Raw genomic sequence first — 22,847 nt, 5'->3', positions numbered from 1 at the left:
CTCCAAACGTGAATTTTTCAACTCCAATTGAATTGTATGCGAAGGATATCGACTCACAGAGCACAAAAATGTATTTTCTATAAGTTTTGGACTTGTAGTTTTGTTTTTAGAGAATTTTGAATTTTGCAAGTTTGATAGTGTTTAGAAGCTTGGTTAAGGAGTTATGACGATTTAAACATTTTTAAAAGTCATTTTCTCCAAACGTGAATTTTTGCAAGTTTGATAGTGTTTAGACGCTTGGTTAAGGAGTTATGACGATTTAAACATTTTTAAAAGTCATTTTCTCCAAACGTGAATTTTTCAACTCCAATTGAATTGTATGCGAAGGATATCGACTCACAGAGCACAAAAATGTATTTTCTATAAGTTTTGGACTTGTAGTTTTGTTTTTAGAGAATTTTGAATTTTGCAAGTTTGATAGTGTTTAGACGCTTGGTTAAGGAGTTATGACGATTTAAACATTTTTAGAAGTCATTTTCTCCAAACGTGAATTTTTCAACTCCAATTGAATTGTATGCGAAGGATATCGACTCACAGAGCACAAAAATGTATTTTCTATAAGTTTTGGACTTGTAGTTTTGTTTTAAGAGAATTTTGAATTTTGCAAGTTTGCAAGGAGTTATGACGATTTAAACATTTTTAAAAGTCATTTTCTCCAAACGTGAATTTTTGCAAGTTTGATAGTGTTTAGACGCTTGGTTAAGGAGTTATGACGATTTAAACATTTTTAAAAGTCATTTTCTCCAAACGTGAATTTTTCAACTCCAATTGAATTGTATGCGAAGGATATCGACTCACAGAGCACAAAAATGTATTTTCTATAAGTTTTGGACTTGTAGTTTTGTTTTTAGAGAATTTTGAATTTTGCAAGTTTGATAGTGTTTAGACGCTTGGTTAAGGAGTTATGACGATTTAAACATTTTTAAAAGTCATTTTCTCCAAACGTGAATTTTTCAACTCCAATTGAATTGTTTGCGAAGGATATCGACTCACAGAGCACAAAAATGTATTTTCTATAAGTTTTGGACTTGTAGTTTTGTTTTTAGAGAATTTTGAATTTTGCAAGTTTGATAGTGTTTAGACGCTTAGTTAAGGAGTTATGACGATTTAAACATTTTTAAAAGTCATTTTCTCCAAACGTGAATTTTTGCAAGTTTGATAGTGTTTAGACGCTTGGTTAAGGAGTTATGACGATTTAAACATTTTTAAAAGTCATTTTCTCCAAACGTGAATTTTTCAACTCCAATTGAATTGTATGCCAAGGATATCGACTCACAGAGCACAAAAATGTATTTTCTATAAGTTTTGGACTTGTAGTTTTGTTTTTAGAGAATTTTGAATTTTGCAAGTTTGATAGTGTTTAGACGCTTGGTTAAGGAGTTATGACGATTTAAACATTTTTAGAAGTCATTTTCTCCAAACGTGAATTTTTCAACTCCAATTGAATTGTATGCGAAGGATATCGACTCACAGAGCACAAAAATGTATTTTCTATAAGTTTTGGACTTGTAGTTTTGTTTTTAGAGAATTTTGAATTTTGCAAGTTTGATAGTGTTTAGACGCTTAGTTAAGGAGTTATGACGATTTAAACATTTTTAAAAGTCATTTTCTCCAAACGTGAATTTTTCAACTCCAATTGAATTGTATGCGAAGGATATCGACTCACAGAGCACAAAAATGTATTTTCTATAAGTTTTGGACTTGTAGTTTTGTTTTTAGAGAATTTTGAATCTTGCAACTTTGATAATGTTTAGACGCTTGGTTAAGGAGTTATGACGATTTAAACATTTTTAAAAGTCATTTTCTCCAAACGTGAATTTTTCAACTCCAATTGAATTGTATGCGAAGGATATCGACTCACAGAGCACAAAAATGTATTTTCTATAAGTTTTGGACTTGTAGTTTTGTTTTTAGAGAATTTTGAATTTTGCAAGTTTGATAGTGTTTAGACGCTTAGTTAAGGAGTTATGACGATTTAAACATTTTAAAAGTCATTTTCTTCAAACGTGAATTTTTCAACTCCAATTGAATTGTATGCGAAGGATATTGACTCACAGAGCACAAAAATGTATTTTCTATAAGTTTTGGACTTGTAGTTTTGTTTTTAGAGAATTTTGAATTTTGCAAGTTTGATAGTGTTTAGACGCTTGGTTAAGGAGTTATGACGATTTAAACATTTTTAAAAGTCGTTTTCTCCAAACGTGAATTTTTCAACTCCAATTGAATTGTATGCCAAGGATATCGACTCACAGAGCACAAAAATGTATTTTCTATAAGTTTTGGACTTGTAGTTTTGTTTTTAGAGAATTTTGAATTTTGCAAGTTTGATAGTGTTTAGACGCTTGGTTAAGGAGTTATGACGATTTAAACATTTTTAAAAGTCAACGTGAATTTTTCAACTCCAATTGAATTGTATGCGAAGGATATCGACTCACAGAGCACAAAAATGTATTTTCTATAAGTTTTGGACTTGTTGTTTTGTTTTTAGAGAATTTTGAATTTTGCAAGTTTGATAGTGTTTAGACGCTTGGTTAAGGAGTTACAACGATTTAAACATTTTTAAAAGTCATTTTCTCCAAACGTGAATTTTTCAACTCCAATTGAATTGTATGCGAAGGATATCGACTCACAGAGCACAAAAATGTATTTTCTATAAGTTTTGGACTTGTAGTTTTGTTTTTAAAGAATTTTGAATTTTGCAAGTTTGATAGTGTTTAGACGCTTGGTTAAGGAGTTATGACGATTTAAACATTTTTAAAAGTCATTTTCTCCAAACGTGAATTTTTCAACTCCAATTGAATTGTATGCCAAGGATATCGACTCACAGAGCACAAAAATGTATTTTCTATAAGTTTTGGACTTGTAGTTTTGTTTTTAGAGAATTTTGAATTTTGCAAGTTTGATAGTGTTTAGACGCTTGGTTAAGGAGTTATGACGATTTAAACATTTTTAAAAGTCAACGTGAATTTTTCAACTCCAATTGAATTGTATGCGAAGGATATCGACTCACAGAGCACAAAAATGTATTTTCTATAAGTTTTGGACTTGTTGTTTTGTTTTTAGAGAATTTTGAATTTTGCAAGTTTGATAGTGTTTAGACGCTTGGTTAAGGAGTTACAACGATTTAAACATTTTTAAAAGTCATTTTCTCCAAACGTGAATTTTTCAACTCCAATTGAATTGTATGCGAAGGATATCGACTCACAGAGCACAAAAATGTATTTTCTATAAGTTTTGGACTTGTAGTTTTGTTTTTAGAGAATTTTGAATTTTGCAAGTTTGATAGTGTTTAGACGCTTGGTGAAGGAGTTATGACGATTTAAACATTTTTAAAAGTCATTTTCTCCAAACGTGAATTTTTCAACTCCAATTGAATTGTATGCGAAGGATATCGACTCACAGAGCACAAAAATGTATTTTCTATAAGTTTTGGACTTGTAGTTTTGTTTTTAAAGAATTTTGAATTTTGCAAGTTTGATAGTGTTTAGACGCTTGGTTAAGGAGTTATGACGATTTAAACATTTTTAAAAGTCATTTTCTCCAAACGTGAATTTTTCAACTCCAATTGAATTGTATGCGAAGGATATCGACTCACAGAGCACAAAAATGTATTTTCTATAAGTTTTGGACTTGTAGTTTTGTTTTTAGAGAATTTTGAATTTTGCAAGTTTGATAGTGTTTAGACGCTTGGTTAAGGAGTTATGACGATTTAAACATTTTTAAAAGTCATTTTCTCCAAACGTGAATTTTTCAACTCCAATTGAATTGTATGCCAAGGATATCGACTCACAGAGCACAAAAATGTATTTTCTATAAGTTTTGGACTTGTAGTTTTGTTTTTAGAGAATTTTGAATTTTGCAAGTTTGATAGTGTTTAGACGCTTGGTTAAGGAGTTATGACGATTTAAACATTTTTAAAAGTCAACGTGAATTTTTCAACTCCAATTGAATTGTATGCGAAGGATATCGACTCACAGAGCACAAAAATGTATTTTCTATAAGTTTTGGACTTGTTGTTTTGTTTTTAGAGAATTTTGAATTTTGCAAGTTTGATAGTGTTTAGACGCTTGGTTAAGGAGTTACAACGATTTAAACATTTTTAAAAGTCATTTTCTCCAAACGTGAATTTTTCAACTCCAATTGAATTGTATGCGAAGGATATCGACTCACAGAGCACAAAAATGTATTTTCTATAAGTTTTGGACTTGTAGTTTTGTTTTTAGAGAATTTTGAATTTTGCAAGTTTGATAGTGTTTAGACGCTTGGTGAAGGAGTTATGACGATTTAAACATTTTTAAAAGTCATTTTCTCCAAACGTGAATTTTTCAACTCCAATTGAATTGTATGCGAAGGATATCGACTCACAGAGCACAAAAATGTATTTTCTATAAGTTTTGGACTTGTAGTTTTGTTTTTAAAGAATTTTGAATTTTGCAAGTTTGATAGTGTTTAGACGCTTGGTTAAGGAGTTATGACGATTTAAACATTTTTAAAAGTCATTTTCTCCAAACGTGAATTTTTCAACTCCAATTGAATTGTATGCGAAGGATATCGACTCACAGAGCACAAAAATGTATTTTCTATAAGTTTTGGACTTGTAGTTTTGTTTTTAGAGAATTTTGAATTTTGCAACTTTGATAGTGTTTAGACGCTTGGTTAAGGAGTTATGACGATTTAAAAATTTTTAAAAGTCATTTTCTCCAAACGTGAATTTTTCAACTCCAATTGAATTGTATGCGAAGGATATCGACTCACAGAGCACAAAAATGTATTTTCTATAAGTTTTGGACTTGTAGTTTTGTTTTTAGAGAATTTTGAATTTTGCAAGTTTGATAGTGTTTAGACGCTTAGTTAAGGAGTTATGACGATTTAAACATTTTAAAAGTCATTTTCTTCAAACGTGAATTTTTCAACTCCAATTGAATTGTATGCGAAGGATATCGACTCACAGAGCACAAAAATGTATTTTCTATAAGTTTTGGACTTGTAGTTTTGTTTTTAGAGAATTTTGAATTTTGCAAGTTTGATAGTGTTTAGACGCTTGGTTAAGGAGTTATGACGATTTAAACATTTTTAAAAGTCGTTTTCTCCAAACGTGAATTTTTCAACTCCAATTGAATTGTATGCCAAGGATATCGACTCACAGAGCACAAAAATGTATTTTCTATAAGTTTTGGACTTGTAGTTTTGTTTTTAGAGAATTTTGAATTTTGCAAGTTTGATAGTGTTTAGACGCTTAGTTAAGGAGTTATGACGATTTAAACATTTTTAAAAGTCATTTTCTCCAAACGTGAATTTTTCAACTCCAATTGAATTGTATGCGAAGGATATCGACTCACAGAGCACAAAAATGTATTTTCTATAAGTTTTGGACTTGTAGTTTTGTTTTTAGAGAATTTTGAATTTTGCAACTTTGATAGTGTTTAGACGCTTGGTTAAGGAGTTATGACGATTTAAACATTTTTAAAAGTCATTTTCTCCAAACCTGAATTTTTCAACTCCAATTGAATTGTATGCGAAGGATATCGACTCACAGAGCACAAAAATGTATTTTCTATAAGTTTTGGACTTGTAGTTTTGTTTTTAGAGAATTTTGAATTTTGCAAGTTTGATAGTGTTTAGACGCTTGGTTAAGGAGTTATGACGATTTAAACATTTTTAGAAGTCATTTTCTCCAAACGTGAATTTTTCAACTCCAATTGAATTGTATGCGAAGGATATCGACTCACAGAGCACAAAAATGTATTTTCTATAAGTTTTGGACTTGTAGTTTTGTTTTTAGAGAATTTTGAATTTTGCAAGTTTGATAGTGTTTAGACGCTTAGTTAAGGAGTTATGACGATTTAAACATTTTTAAAAGTCATTTTCTCCAAACGTGAATTTTTCAACTCCAATTGAATTGTATGCGAAGGATATCGACTCACAGAGCACAAAAATGTATTTTCTATAAGTTTTGGACTTGTAGTTTTGTTTTTAGAGAATTTTGAATTTTGCAACTTTGATAGTGTTTAGACGCTTGGTTAAGGAGTTATGACGATTTAAACATTTTTAAAAGTCATTTTCTCCAAACGTGAATTTTTCAACTCCAATTGAATTGTATGCGAAGGATATCGACTCACAGAGCACAAAAATGTATTTTCTATAAGTTTTGGACTTGTAGTTTTGTTTTTAGAGAATTTTGAATTTTGCAAGTTTGATAGTGTTTAGACGCTTGGTTAAGGAGTTATGACGATTTAAACATTTTTAAAAGTCGTTTTCTCCAAACGTGAATTTTTCAACTCCAATTGAATTGTATGCCAAGGATATCGACTCACAGAGCACAAAAATGTATTTTCTATAAGTTTTGGACTTGTAGTTTTGTTTTTAGAGAATTTTGAATTTTGCAAGTTTGATAGTGTTTAGACGCTTGGTTAAGGAGTTATGACGATTTAAACATTTTTAAAAGTCAACGTGAATTTTTCAACTCCAATTGAATTGTATGCGAAGGATATCGACTCACAGAGCACAAAAATGTATTTTCTATAAGTTTTGGACTTGTTGTTTTGTTTTTAGAGAATTTTGAATTTTGCAAGTTTGATAGTGTTTAGACGCTTGGTTAAGGAGTTACAACGATTTAAACATTTTTAAAAGTCATTTTCTCCAAACGTGAATTTTTCAACTCCAATTGAATTGTATGCGAAGGATATCGACTCACAGAGCACAAAAATGTATTTTCTATAAGTTTTGGACTTGTAGTTTTGTTTTTAGAGAATTTTGAATTTTGCAAGTTTGATAGTGTTTAGACGCTTGGTGAAGGAGTTATGACGATTTAAACATTTTTAAAAGTCATTTTCTCCAAACGTGAATTTTTCAACTCCAATTGAATTGTATGCGAAGGATATCGACTCACAGAGCACAAAAATGTATTTTCTATAAGTTTTGGACTTGTAGTTTTGTTTTTAAAGAATTTTGAATTTTGATAGTGTTTAGACGCTTGGTTAAGGAGTTATGACGATTTAAACATTTTTAAAAGTCATTTTCTCCAAACCTGAATTTTTCAACTCCAATTGAATTGTATGCGAAGGATATCGACTCACAGAGCACAAAAATGTATTTTCTATAAGTTTTGGACTTGTAGTTTTGTTTTTAGAGAATTTTGAATTTTGCAAGTTTGATAGTGTTTAGACGCTTGGTTAAGGAGTTATGACGATTTAAACATTTTTAAAAGTCATTTTCTCCAAACGTGAATTTTTCAACTCCAATTGAATTGTATGCGAAGGATATCGACTCACAGAGCACAAAAATTTATTTTCTATAAGTTTTGGACTTGTAGTTTTGTTTTTAGAGAATTTTGAATTTTGCAAGTTTGATAGTGTTTAGACGCTTGGTTAAGGAGTTATGACGATTTAAACATTTTTAAAAGTCATTTTCTCCAAACGTGAATTTTTCAACTCCAATTGAATTGTATGCGAAGGATATCGACTCACAGAGCACAAAAATGTATTTTCTATAAGTTTTGGACTTGTAGTTTTGTTTTTAGAGAATTTTGAATTTTGCAAGTTTGATAGTGTTTAGACGCTTAGTTAAGGAGTTATGACGATTTAAACATTTTTAAAAGTCATTTTCTCCAAACGTGAATTTTTCAACTCCAATTGAATTGTATGCGAAGGATATCGACTCACAGAGCACAAAAATGTATTTTCTATAAGTTTTGGACTTGTAGTTTTGTTTTTAGAGAATTTTGAATTTTGCAAGTTTGATAGTGTTTAGACGCTTAGTTAAGGAGTTATGGCGATTTAAACATTTTTAAAAGTCATTTTCTCCAAACGTGAATTTTTGCAAGTTTGATAGTGTTTAGACGCTTGGTTAAGGAGTTATGACGATTTAAACATTTTTAAAAGTCATTTTCTCCAAACGTGAATTTTTCAACTCCAATATAATTGTATGCGAAGGATATCGACTCACAGAGCACAAAAATGTATTTTCTATAAGTTTTGGACTTGTAGTTTTGTTTTTAAAGAATTTTGAATTTTGCAAGTTTGATAGTGTTTAGACGCTTGGTTAAGGAGTTATGACGATTTAAACATTTTTAAAAGTCATTTTCTCCAAACGTGAATTTTTCAACTCCAATTGAATTGTATGCGAAGGATATCGACTCACAGAGCACAAAAATGTATTTTCTATAAGTTTTGGACTTGTAGTTTTGTTTTTAGAGAATTTTGAATTTTGCAAGTTTGATAGTGTTTAGACGCTTGGTTAAGGAGTTATGACGATTTAAACATTTTTAAAAGTCATTTTCTCCAAACGTGAATTTTTCAACTCCAATTGAATTGTTTGCGAAGGATATCGACTCACAGAGCACAAAAATGTATTTTCTATAAGTTTTGGACTTGTAGTTTTGTTTTTAGAGAATTTTGAATTTTGCAAGTTTGATAGTGTTTAGACGCTTAGTCAAGGAGTTATGACGATTTAAACATTTTTAAAAGTCATTTTCTCCAAACGTGAATTTTTCAACTCCAATTGAATTGTATGCGAAGGATATCGACTCACAGAGCACAAAAATGTATTTTCTATAAGTTTTGGACTTGTAGTTTTGTTTTTAGAGAATTTTGAATTTTGCAAGTTTGATAGTGTTTAGACGCTTGGTTAAGGAGTTATGACGATTTAAACATTTTTAAAAGTCATTTTCTCCAAACGTGAATTTTTCAACTCCAATTGAATTGTATGCGAAGGATATCGACTCACAGAGCACAAAAATGTATTTTCTATAAGTTTTGGACTTGTAGTTTTGTTTTTAGAGAATTTTGAATTTTGCAAGTTTGATAGTGTTTAGACGCTTGGTTAAGGAGTTATGACGATTTAAACATTTTTAAAAGTCAACGTGAATTTTTCAACTCCAATTGAATTGTATGCCAAGGATATCGACTCACAGAGCACAAAAATGTATTTTCTATAAGTTTTGGACTTGTAGTTTTGTTTTTAGAGAATTTTGAATTTTGCAAGTTTGATAGTGTTTAGACGCTTGGTTAAGGAGTTATGACGATTTAAACATTTTTAAAAGTCGTTTTCTCCAAACGTGAATTTTTCAACTCCAATTGAATTGTATGCCAAGGATATCGACTCACAGAGCACAAAAATGTATTTTCTATAAGTTTTGGACTTGTAGTTTTGTTTTTAGAGAATTTTGAATTTTGCAAGTTTGATAGTGTTTAGACGCTTAGTTAAGGAGTTATGACGATTTAAACATTTTTAAAAGTCATTTTCTCCAAACGTGAATTTTTCAACTCCAATTGAATTGTATGCGAAGGATATCGACTCACAGAGCACAAAAATGTATTTTCTATAAGTTTTGGACTTGTAGTTTTGTCTTTAGAGAATTTTGAATTTTGCAAGTTTGATAGTGTTTAGACGCTTGGTTAAGGAGTTATGACGATTTAAACATTTTTAAAAGTCATTTTCTCCAAACGTGAATTTTTCAACTCCAATATAATTGTATGCGAAGGATATCGACTCACAGAGCACAAAAATGTATTTTCTATAAGTTTTGGACTTGTAGTTTTGTTTTTAAAGAATTTTGAATTTTGCAAGTTTGATAGTGTTTAGACGCTTGGTTAAGGAGTTATGACGATTTAAACATTTTTAAAAGTCATTTTCTCCAAACGTGAATTTTTCAACTCCAATTGAATTGTATGCGAAGGATATCGACTCACAGAGCACAAAAATGTATTTTCTATAAGTTTTGGACTTGTAGTTTTGTTTTTAGAGAATTTTGAATTTTGCAAGTTTGATAGTGTTTAGACGCTTGGTTAAGGAGTTATGACGATTTAAACATTTTTAAAAGTCATTTTCTCCAAACGTGAATTTTTCAACTCCAATTGAATTGTTTGCGAAGGATATCGACTCACAGAGCACAAAAATGTATTTTCTATAAGTTTTGGACTTGTAGTTTTGTTTTTAGAGAATTTTGAATTTTGCAAGTTTGATAGTGTTTAGACGCTTAGTCAAGGAGTTATGACGATTTAAACATTTTTAAAAGTCATTTTCTCCAAACGTGAATTTTTCAACTCCAATTGAATTGTATGCGAAGGATATCGACTCACAGAGCACAAAAATGTATTTTCTATAAGTTTTGGACTTGTAGTTTTGTTTTTAGAGAATTTTGAATTTTGCAAGTTTGATAGTGTTTAGACGCTTGGTTAAGGAGTTATGACGATTTAAACATTTTTAAAAGTCATTTTCTCCAAACGTGAATTTTTCAACTCCAATTGAATTGTATGCGAAGGATATCGACTCACAGAGCACAAAAATGTATTTTCTATAAGTTTTGGACTTGTAGTTTTGTTTTTAGAGAATTTTGAATTTTGCAAGTTTGATAGTGTTTAGACGCTTGGTTAAGGAGTTATGACGATTTAAACATTTTTAAAAGTCAACGTGAATTTTTCAACTCCAATTGAATTGTATGCCAAGGATATCGACTCACAGAGCACAAAAATGTATTTTCTATAAGTTTTGGACTTGTAGTTTTGTTTTTAGAGAATTTTGAATTTTGCAAGTTTGATAGTGTTTAGACGCTTGGTTAAGGAGTTATGACGATTTAAACATTTTTAAAAGTCGTTTTCTCCAAACGTGAATTTTTCAACTCCAATTGAATTGTATGCCAAGGATATCGACTCACAGAGCACAAAAATGTATTTTCTATAAGTTTTGGACTTGTAGTTTTGTTTTTAGAGAATTTTGAATTTTGCAAGTTTGATAGTGTTTAGACGCTTGGTTAAGGAGTTATGACGATTTAAACATTTTTAAAAGTCAACGTGAATTTTTCAACTCCAATTGAATTGTATGCGAAGGATATCGACTCACAGAGCACAAAAATGTATTTTCTATAAGTTTTGGACTTGTTGTTTTGTTTTTAGAGAATTTTGAATTTTGCAAGTTTGATAGTGTTTAGACGCTTAGTTAAGGAGTTATGACGATTTAAACATTTTTAAAAGTCATTTTCTCCAAACGTGAATTTTTCAACTCCAATTGAATTGTATGCGAAGGATATCGACTCACAGAGCACAAAAATGTATTTTCTATAAGTTTTGGACTTGTAGTTTTGTTTTTAGAGAATTTTGAATTTTGCAAGTTTGATAGTGTTTAGACGCTTAGTTAAGGAGTTATGACGATTTAAACATTTTTAAAAGTCATTTTCTCCAAACGTGAATTTTTGCAAGTTTGATAGTGTTTAGACGCTTGGTTAAGGAGTTATGACGATTTAAACATTTTTAAAAGTCATTTTCTCCAAACGTGAATTTTTCAACTCCAATATAATTGTATGCGAAGGATATCGACTCACAGAGCACAAAAATGTATTTTCTATAAGTTTTGGACTTGTAGTTTTGTTTTTAAAGAATTTTGAATTTTGCAAGTTTGATAGTGTTTAGACGCTTGGTTAAGGAGTTATGACGATTTAAACATTTTTAAAAGTCATTTTCTCCAAACGTGAATTTTTCAACTCCAATTGAATTGTATGCGAAGGATATCGACTCACAGAGCACAACAATGTATTTTCTATAAGTTTTGGACTTGTAGTTTTGTTTTTAGAGAATTTTGAATTTTGCAAGTTTGATAGTGTTTAGACGCTTAGTTAAGGAGTTATGACGATTTAAACATTTTTAAAAGTCATTTTCTCCAAACGTGAATTTTTCAACTCCAATTGAATTGTATGCGAAGGATATCGACTCACAGAGCACAAAAATGTATTTTCTATAAGTTTTGGACTTGTAGTTTTGTTTTTAGAGAATTTTGAATTTTGCAAGTTTGATAGTGTTTAGACGCTTGGTTAAGGAGTTATGACGATTTAAACATTTTTAAAAGTCATTTTCTCCAAACGTGAATTTTTCAACTCCAATTGAATTGTTTGCGAAGGATATCGACTCACAGAGCACAAAAATGTATTTTCTATAAGTTTTGGACTTGTAGTTTTGTTTTTAGAGAATTTTGAATTTTGCAAGTTTGATAGTGTTTAGACGCTTGGTTAAGGAGTTATGACGATTTAAACATTTTTAAAAGTCGTTTTCTCCAAACGTGAATTTTTCAACTCCAATTGAATTGTATGCCAAGGATATCGACTCACAGAGCACAAAAATGTATTTTCTATAAGTTTTGGACTTGTAGTTTTGTTTTTAGAGAATTTTGAATTTTGCAAGTTTGATAGTGTTTAGACGCTTAGTTAAGGAGTTATGACGATTTAAACATTTTTAAAAGTCATTTTCTCCAAACGTGAATTTTTCAACTCCAATTGAATTGTATGCGAAGGATATCGACTCACAGAGCACAAAAATGTATTTTCTATAAGTTTTGGACTTGTAGTTTTGTCTTTAGAGAATTTTGAATTTTGCAAGTTTGATAGTGTTTAGACGCTTGGTTAAGGAGTTATGACGATTTAAACATTTTTAAAAGTCATTTTCTCCAAACGTGAATTTTTCAACTCCAATATAATTGTATGCGAAGGATATCGACTCACAGAGCACAAAAATGTATTTTCTATAAGTTTTGGACTTGTAGTTTTGTTTTTAAAGAATTTTGAATTTTGCAAGTTTGATAGTGTTTAGACGCTTGGTTAAGGAGTTATGACGATTTAAACATTTTTAAAAGTCATTTTCTCCAAACGTGAATTTTTCAACTCCAATTGAATTGTTTGCGAAGGATATCGACTCACAGAGCACAAAAATGTATTTTCTATAAGTTTTGGACTTGTAGTTTTGTTTTTAGAGAATTTTGAATTTTGCAAGTTTGATAGTGTTTAGACGCTTAGTTAAGGAGTTATGACGATTTAAACATTTTTAAAAGTCATTTTCTCCAAACGTGAATTTTTCAACTCCAATTGAATTGTATGCGAAGGATATCGACTCACAGAGCACAAAAATGTATTTTCTATAAGTTTTGGACTTGTTGTTTTGTTTTTAGAGAATTTTGAATTTTGCAAGTTTGATAGTGTTTAGACGCTTGGTTAAGGAGTTATGACGATTTAAACATTTTTAAAAGTCATTTTCTCCAAACGTGAATTTTTCAACTCCAATTGAATTGTATGCCAAGGATATCGACTCACAGAGCACAAAAATGTATTTTCTATAAGTTTTGGACTTGTAGTTTTTTTTTAGAGAATTTTGAATTTTGCAAGTTTGATAGTGTTTAGACGCTTGGTTAAGGAGTTATGACGATTTAAACATTTTTAAAAGTCGTTTTCTCCAAACGTGAATTTTTCAACTCCAATTGAATTGTATGCGAAGGATATCGACTCACAGAGCACAAAAATGTATTTTCTATAAGTTTTGGACTTGTTGTTTTGTTTTTAGAGAATTTTGAATTTTGCAAGTTTGATAGTGTTTAGACGCTTAGTTAAGGAGTTATGACGGACGATTTAAACATTTTTAAAAGTCATTTTCTCCAAACGTGAATTTTTCAACTCCAATTGAATTGTATGCGAAGGATATCGACTCACAGAGCACAAAAATGTATTTTCTATAAGTTTTGGACTTGTAGTTTTGTTTTTAGAGAATTTTGAATTTTGCAAGTTTGATAGTGTTTAGACGCTTGGTTAAGGAGTTATGACGATTTAAACATTTTTAAAAGTCATTCTCCAAACGTGAATTTTTCAACTCCAATTGAATTGTATGCGAAGGATATCGACTCACAGAGCACAAAAATGTATTTTCTATAAGTTTTGGACTTGTAGTTTTGTTTTTAGAGAATTTTGAATTTTGCAAGTTTGATAGTGTTTAGACGCTTGGTTAAGGAGTTATGACGATTTAAACATTTTTAAAAGTCATTTTCTCCAAACGTGAATTTTTCAACTCCAATTGAATTGTATGCGAAGGATATCGACTCACAGAGCACAAAAATGTATTTTCTATAAGTTTTGGACTTGTAGTTTTGTTTTTAGAGAATTTTGAATTTTGGAAGTTTGATAGTGTTTAGACGCTTGGTTAAGGAGTTATGAAGATTTAAACATTTTTAAAAGTCATTTTCTCCCAACGTGAATTTTTCAACTCCAATTGAATTGTATGCGAAGGATATCGACTCACAGAGCACAAAAATGTATTTTCTATAAGTTTTGGACTTGTAGTTTTGTTTTTAGAGAATTTTGAATTTTGCAACTTTGATAGTGTTTAGACGCTTGGTTAAGGAGTTATGACGATTTAAACATTTTTAAAAGTCATTTTCTCCAAACGTGAATTTTTCAACTCCAATTGAATTGTATGCGAAGGATATCGACTCACAGAGCACAAAAATGTATTTTCTATAAGTTTTGGACTTGTAGTTTTGTTTTTAGAGAATTTTGAATTTTCCAAGTTTGATAGTGTTTAGACGCTTGGTTAAGGAGTTATGACGATTTAAACATTTTTAAAAGTCGTTTTCTCCAAACGTGAATTTTTCAACTCCAATTGAATTGTATGCGAAGGATATCGACTCACAGAGCACAAAAATGTATTTTCTATAAGTTTTGGACTTGTAGTTTTGTTTTTAGAGAATTTTGAATTTTGCAAGTTTGATAGTGTTTAGACGCTTAGTTAAGGAGTTATGACGGACGATTTAAACATTTTTAAAAGTCATTTTCTCCAAACGTGAATTTTTCAACTCCAATTGAATTGTATGCGAAGGATATCGACTCACAGAGCACAAAAATGTATTTTCTATAAGTTTTGGACTTGTAGTTTTGTTTTTAGAGAATTTTGAATTTTGCAAGTTTGATAGTGTTTAGACGCTTGGTTAAGGAGTTATGACGATTTAAACATTTTTAAAAGTCAACGTGAATTTTTCAACTCCAATTGAATTGTATGCGAAGGATATCGACTCACAGAGCACAAAAATGTATTTTCTATAAGTTTTGGACTTGTAGTTTTGTTTTTAGAGAATTTTGAATTTTGCAAGTTTGATAGTGTTTAGACGCTTGGTTAAGGAGTTATGACGATTTAAACATTTTTAAAAGTCATTTTCTCCAAACGTGAATTTTTCAACTCCAATTGAATTGTATGCCAAGGATATCGACTCACAGAGCACAAAAATGTATTTTCTATAAGTTTTGGACTTGTAGTTTTGTTTTTAGAGAATTTTGAATTTTGCAAGTTTGATAGTGTTTAGACGCTTAGTTAAGGAGTTATGACGGACGATTTAAACATTTTTAAAAGTCATTTTCTCCAAACGTGAATTTTTCAACTCCAATTGAATTGTATGCGAAGGATATCGACTCACAGAGCACAAAAATGTATTTTCTATAAGTTTTGGACTTGTAGTTTTGTTTTTAGAGAATTTTGAATTTTGCAAGTTTGATAGTGTTTAGACGCTTGGTTAAGGAGTTATGACGATTTAAACATTTTTAAAAGTCATTTTCTCCAAACGTGAATTTTTCAACTCCAATTGAATTGTATGCGAAGGATATCGACTCACAGAGCACAAAAATGTATTTTCTATAAGTTTTGGACTTGTAGTTTTGTTTTTAGAGAATTTTGAATTTTGCAAGTTTGATAGTGTTTAGACGCTTGGTTAAGGAGTTATGACGATTTAAACATTTTTAAAAGTCATTTTCTCCAAACGTGAATTTTTCAACTCCAATTGAATTGTATGCCAAGGATATCGACTCACAGAGCATAAAAATGTATTTTCTATAAGTTTTGGACTTGTAGTTTTGTTTTTAGAGAATTTTGAATTTTGCAAGTTTGATAGTGTTTAGACGCTTGGTTAAGGAGTTATGACGATTTAAACATTTTTAAAAGTCAACGTGAATTTTTCAACTCCAATTGAATTGTATGCGAAGGATATCGACTCACAGAGCACAAAAATGTATTTTCTATAAGTTTTGGACTTGTTGTTTTGTTTTTAGAGAATTTTGAATTTTGCAAGTTTGATAGTGTTTAGACGCTTGGTTAAGGAGTTATGACGATTTAAACATTTTTAAAAGTCATTTTCTCCAAACGTGAATTTTTCAACTCCAATTGAATTGTATGCCAAGGATATCGACTCACAGAGCACAAAAATGTATTTTCTATAAGTTTTGGACTTGTAGTTTTGTTTTTAGAGAATTTTGAATTTTGCAAGTTTGATAGTGTTTAGACGCTTAGTTAAGGAGTTATGACGGAAGATTTAAACATTTTTAAAAGTCATTTTCTCCAAACGTGAATTTTTCAACTCCAATTGAATTGTATGCGAAGGATATCGACTCACAGAGCACAAAAATGTATTTTCTATAAGTTTTGGACTTGTAGTTTTGTTTTTAGAGAATTTTGAATTTTGCAAGTTTGATAGTGTTTAGACGCTTGGTTAAGGAGTTATGACGATTTAAACATTTTTAAAAGTCATTTTCTCCAAACGTGAATTTTTCAACTCCAATTGAATTGTATGCGAAGGATATCGACTCACAGAGCACAAAAATGTATTTTCTATAAGTTTTGGACTTGTAGTTTTGTTTTTAGAGAATTTTGAATTTTGCAAGTTTGATAGTGTTTAGACGCTTGGTTAAGGAGTTATGACGATTTAAACATTTTTAGAAGTCATTTTCTCCAAACGTGAATTTTTCAACTCCAATTGAATTGTATGCGAAGGATATCGACTCACAGAGCACAAAAATGTATTTTCTATAAGTTTTGGACTTGTAGTTTTGTTTTTAGAGAATTTTGAATTTTGCAAGTTTGATAGTGTTTAGACGCTTGGTTAAGGAGTTATGACGATTTAAACATTTTTAAAAGTCATTTTCTCCAAACGTGAATTTTTCAACTCCAATTGAATTGTATGCGAAGGATATCGACTCACAGAGCACAAAAATGTATTTTCTATAAGTTTTGGACTTGTAGTTTTGTTTTTAGAGAATTTTGAATTTTGCAAGTTTGATAGTGTTTAGACGCTTGGTTAAGGAGTTATGACGATTTAAACATTTTTAAAAGTCATTTTCTCCAAACGTGAATTTTTCAACTCCAATTGAATTGTATGCGAAGGATATCGACTCACAGAGCACAAAAATGTATTTTCTATAAGTTTTGGACTTGTAGTTTTGTTTTTAGAGAATTTTGAATTTTGCAAGTTTGATAGTGTTTAGACGCTTGGTTAAGGAGTTATGACGATTTAAACATTTTTAAAAGTCATTTTCTCCAAACGTGAATTTTTCAACTCCAATTGAATTGTTTGCGAAGGATATCGACTCACAGAGCACAAAAATGTATTTTCTATAAGTTTTGGACTTGTAGTTTTGTTTTTAGAGAATTTTGAATTTTGCAAGTTTGATAGTGTTTAGACGCTTAGTTAAGGAGTTATGACGATTTAAACATTTTTAAAAGTCATTTTCTCCAAACGTGAATTTTTCAACTCCAATTGAATTGTATGCGAAGGATATCGACTCACAGAGCACAAAAATGTATTTTCTATAAGTTTTGGACTTGTAGTTTTGTTTTTAGAGAATTTTGAATTTTGCAAGTTTGATAGTGTTTAGACGCTTGGTTAAGGAGTTATGACGATTTAAACATTTTTAAAAGTCATTTTCTCCAAACGTGAATTTTTCAACTCCAATTGAATTGTATGCGAAGGATATCGACTCACAGAGCACAAAAATGTATTTTCTATAAGTTTTGGACTTGTAGTTTTGTTTTTAGAGAATTTTGAATTTTGCAAGTTTGATAGTGTTTAGACGCTTAGTTAAGGAGTTATGACGATTTAAACATTTTTAAAAGTCATTTTCTCCAAACGTGAATTTTTCAACTCCAATTAAATTGTATGCGAAGGATATCGACTCACAGAGCACAAAAATGTATTTTCTATAAGTTTTGGACTTGTAGTTTTGTTTTTAGAGAATTTTGAATTTTGCAAGTTTGATAGTGTTTAGACGCTTGGTTAAGGAGTTATGACGATTTAAACATTTTTAAAAGTCATTTTCTCCAAACGTGAATTTTTCAACTCCAATTGAATTGTATGCGAAGGATATCGACTCACAGAGCACAAAAATGTATTTTCTATAAGTTTTGGACTTGTAGTTTTGTTTTTAGAGAATTTTGAATTTTGCAAGTTTGATAGTGTTTAGACGCTTGGTTAAGGAGTTATGACGATTTAAACATTTTTAAAAGTCATTTTCTCCAAACGTGAATTTTTCAACTCCAATTGAATTGTATGCCAAGGATATCGACTCACAGAGCACAAAAATGTATTTTCTATAAGTTTTGGACTTGTAGTTTTGTTTTTAGAGAATTTTGAATTTTGCAAGTTTGATAGTGTTTAGACGCTTAGTTAAGGAGTTATGACGGACGATTTAAACATTTTTAAAAGTCATTTTCTCCAAACGTGAATTTTTCAACTCCAATTGAATTGTATGCGAAGGATATCGACTCACAGAGCACAAAAATGTATTTTCTATAAGTTTTGGACTTGTAGTTTTGTTTTTAGAGAATTTTGAATTTTGCAAGTTTGATAGTGTTTAGACGCTTGGTTAAGGAGTTATGACGATTTAAACATTTTTAAAAGTCATTTTCTCCAAACGTGAATTTTTCAACTCCAATTGAATTGTATGCCAAGGATATCGACTCACAGAGCACAAAAATGTATTTTCTATAAGTTTTGGACTTGTAGTTTTGTTTTTAGAGAATTTTGAATTTTGCAAGTTTGATAGTGTTTAGACGCTTAGTTAAGGAGTTATGACGATTTAAACATTTTTAAAAGTCATTTTCTCCAAACGTGAATTTTTCAACTCCAATTAAATTGTATGCGAAGGATATCGACTCACAGAGCACAAAAATGTATTTTCTATAAGTTTTGGACTTGTAGTTTTGTTTTTAGAGAATTTTGAATTTTGCAAGTTTGATAGTGTTTATACGCTTGGTTAAGGAGTTATGACGATTTAAACATTTTTAAAAGTCATTTTCTCCAAACGTGAATTTTTCAACTCCAATTGAATTGTATGCGAAGGATATCGACTCACAGAGCACAAAAATGTATTTTCTATAAGTTTTGGACTTGTAGTTTTGTTTTTAGAGAATTTTGAATTTTGCAAGTTTGATAGTGTTTAGACGCTTGGTTAAGGAGTTATGACGATTTAAACATTTTTAAAAGTCGTTTTCTCCAAACGTGAATTTTTCAACTCCAATTGAATTGTATGCGAAGGATATCGACTCACAGAGCACAAAAATGTATTTTCTATAAGTTTTGGACTTGTAGTTTTGTTTTTAGAGAATTTTGAATTTTGCAAGTTTGATAGTGTTTAGACGCTTAGTTAAGGAGTTATGACGAATTAAACATTTTTAAAAGTCATTTTCTCCAAACGTGAATTTTTCAACTCCAATTGAATTGTATGCGAAGGATATCGACTCACAGAGCACAAAAATGTATTTTCTATAAGTTTTGGACTTGTAGTTTTGTTTTTAGAGAATTTTGAATTTTGCAAGTTTGATAGTGTTTAGACGCTTGGTTAAGGAGTTATGACGATTTAAACATTTTTAAAAGTCGTTTTCTCCAAACGTGAAATTTTCAACTCCAATTGAATTGTATGCGAAGGATATCGACTCACAGAGCACAAAAATGTATTTTCTATAAGTTTTGGACTTGTAGTTTTGTTTTTTAGAGAATTTTGAATTTTGCAAGTTTGATTGTGTTTAGACGCTTGGTTAAGGAGTTATGACGATTTAAACATTTTTAAAAGTCATTTTCTCCAAACGTGAATTTTTCAACTCCAATTGAATTGTATGCGAAGGATATCGACTCACAGAGCACAAAAATGTATTTTCTATAAGTTTTGGACTTGTAGTTTTGTTTTTAGAGAATTTTGAATTTTGCAAGTTTGATAGTGTTTAGACGCTTAGTTAAGGAGTTATGACGATTTAAACATTTTTAAAAGTCATTTTCTCCAAACGTGAATTTTTCAACTCCAATTGAATTGTATGCTAAGGATATCGACTCACAGAGCACAAAAATGTATTTTCTATAAGTTTTGGACTTGTAGTTTTGTTTTTAGAGAATTTGAATTTTGCAAGTTTGATAGTGTTTAGACGCTTAGTTAAGGAGTTATGACGATTTAAACATTTTTAAAAGTCATTTTCTCCAAACGTGAATTTTTCAACTCCAATTGAATTGTATGCCAAGGATATCGACTCACAGAGCACAAAAATGTATTTTCTATAAGTTTTGGACTTGTAGTTTTGTTTTTAGAGAATTTTGAATTTTGCAAGTTTGATAGTGTTTAGACGCTTGGTTAAGGAGTTATGACGATTTAAACATTTTTAAAAGTCATTTTCTCCAAACGTGAATTTTTCAACTCCAATTGAATTGTATGCTAAGGATATCGACTCACAGAGCACAAAAATGTATTTTCTATAAGTTTTGGACTTGTAGTTTTGTTTTTAGAGAATTTTGAATTTTGCAAGTTTGATAGTGTTTAGACGCTTAGTTAAGGAGTTATGACGGACGATTTAAACATTTTTAAAAGTCATTTTCTCCAAACGTGAATTTTTCAACTCCAATTGAATTGTATGCGAAGGATATCGACTCACAGAGCACAAAAATGTATTTTCTATAAGTTTTGGACTTGTAGTTTTGTTTTTAGAGAATTTTGAATTTTGCAAGTTTGATAGTGTTTAGACGCTTGGTTAAGGAGTTATGACGATTTAAACATTTTTAAAAGTCATTTTCTCCAAACGTGAATTTTTCAACTCCAATTGAATTGTATGCGAAGGATATCGACTCACAGAGCACAAAAATGTATTTTCTATAAGTTTTGGACTTGTAGTTTTGTTTTTAGAGAATTTTGAATTTTGCAAGTTTGATAGTGTTTAGACGCTTGGTTAAGGAGTTATGACGATTTAAACATTTTTAGAAGTCATTTTCTCCAAACGTGAATTTTTCAACTCCAATTGAATTGTATGCGAAGGATATCGACTCACAGAGCACAAAAATGTATTTTCTATAAGTTTTGGACTTGTAGTTTTGTTTTTAGAGAATTTTGAATTTTGCAAGTTTGATAGTGTTTAGACGCTTGGTTAAGGAGTTATGACGATTTAAACATTTTTAAAAGTCATTTTCTCCAAACGTGAATTTTTCAACTCCAATTGAATTGTATGCGAAGGATATCGACTCACAGAGCACAAAAATGTATTTTCTATAAGTTTTGGACTTGTAGTTTTGTTTTTAGAGAATTTTGAATTTTGCAAGTTTGATAGTGTTTAGACGCTTGGTTAAGGAGTTATGACGATTTAAACATTTTTAAAAGTCGTTTTCTCCAAACGTGAATTTTTCAACTCCAATTGAATTGTTTGCGAAGGATATCGACTCACAGAGCACAAAAATGTATTTTCTATAAGTTTTGGACTTGTAGTTTTGTTTTTAGAGAATTTTGAATTTTGCAAGTTTGATAGTGTTTAGACGCTTAGTTAAGGAGTTATGACGATTTAAACATTTTTAAAAGTCATTTTCTCCAAACGTGAATTTTTCAACTCCAATTGAATTGTATGCGAAGGATATCGACTCACAGAGCACAAAAATGTATTTTCTATAAGTTTTGGACTTGTAGTTTTGTTTTTAGAGAATTTTGAATTTTGCAAGTTTGATAGTGTTTAGACGCTTGGTTAAGGAGTTATGACGATTTAAACATTTTTAAAAGTCATTTTCTCCAAACGTGAATTTTTCAACTCCAATTGAATTGTATGCGAAGGATATCGACTCACAGAGCACAAAAATGTATTTTCTATAAGCTTTGGACTTGTAGTTTTGTTTTTAGAGAATTTTGAATTTTGCAAGTTTGATAGTGTTTAGACGCTTAGTTAAGGAGTTATGACGATTTAAACATTTTTAAAAGTCATTTTCTCCAAACGTGAATTTTTCAACTCCAATTAAATTGTATGCGAAGGATATCGACTCACAGAGCACAAAAATGTATTTTCTATAAGTTTTGGACTTGTAGTTTTGTTTTTAGAGAATTTTGAATTTTGCAAGTTTGATAGTGTTTAGACGCTTGGTTAAGGAGTTATGACGATTTAAACATTTTTAAAAGTCATTTTCTCCAAACGTGAATTTTTCAACTCCAATTGAATTGTATGCGAAGGATATCGACTCACAGAGCACAAAAATGTATTTTCTATAAGTTTTGGACTTGTAGTTTTGTTTTTAGAGAATTTTGAATTTTGCAAGTTTGATAGTGTTTAGACGCTTGGTTAAGGAGTTATGACGATTTAAACATTTTTAAAAGTCGTTTTCTCCAAACGTGAATTTTTCAACTCCAATTGAATTGTATGCGAAGGATATCGACTCACAGAGCACAAAAATGTATTTTCTATAAGTTTTGGACTTGTAGTTTTGTTTTTAGAGAATTTTGAATTTTGCAAGTTTGATAGTGTTTAGACGCTTAGTTAAGGAGTTATGACGAATTAAACATTTTTAAAAGTCATTTTCTCCAAACGTGAATTTTTCAACTCCAATTGAATTGTATGCGAAGGATATCGACTCACAGAGCACAAAAATGTATTTTCTATAAGTTTTGGACTTGTAGTTTTGTTTTTAGAGAATTTTGAATTTTGCAAGTTTGATAGTGTTTAGACGCTTGGTTAAGGAGTTATGACGATTTAAACATTTTTAAAAGTCGTTTTCTCCAGACGTGAATTTTTCAACTCCAATTGAATTGTATGCGAAGGATATCGACTCACAGAGCACAAAAATGTATTTTCTATAAGTTTTGGACTTGTAGTTTTGTTTTTTAGAGAATTTTGAATTTTGCAAGTTTGATTGTGTTTAGACGCTTGGTTAAGGAGTTATGACGATTTAAACATTTTTAAAAGTCATTTTCTCCAAACGTGAATTTTTCAACTCCAATTGAATTGTATGCGAAGGATATCGACTCACAGAGCACAAAAATGTATTTTCTA

The sequence above is a fragment of the Episyrphus balteatus genome, chromosome 2 (genome assembly GCF_945859705.1).
Source record: "Episyrphus balteatus chromosome 2, idEpiBalt1.1, whole genome shotgun sequence".
Lineage (NCBI taxonomy): Eukaryota > Metazoa > Arthropoda > Insecta > Diptera > Syrphidae > Episyrphus > Episyrphus balteatus.
The sequence above is the reverse complement of the archived record's forward strand: the minus strand, read 5'-3'. Positions refer to the sequence as shown.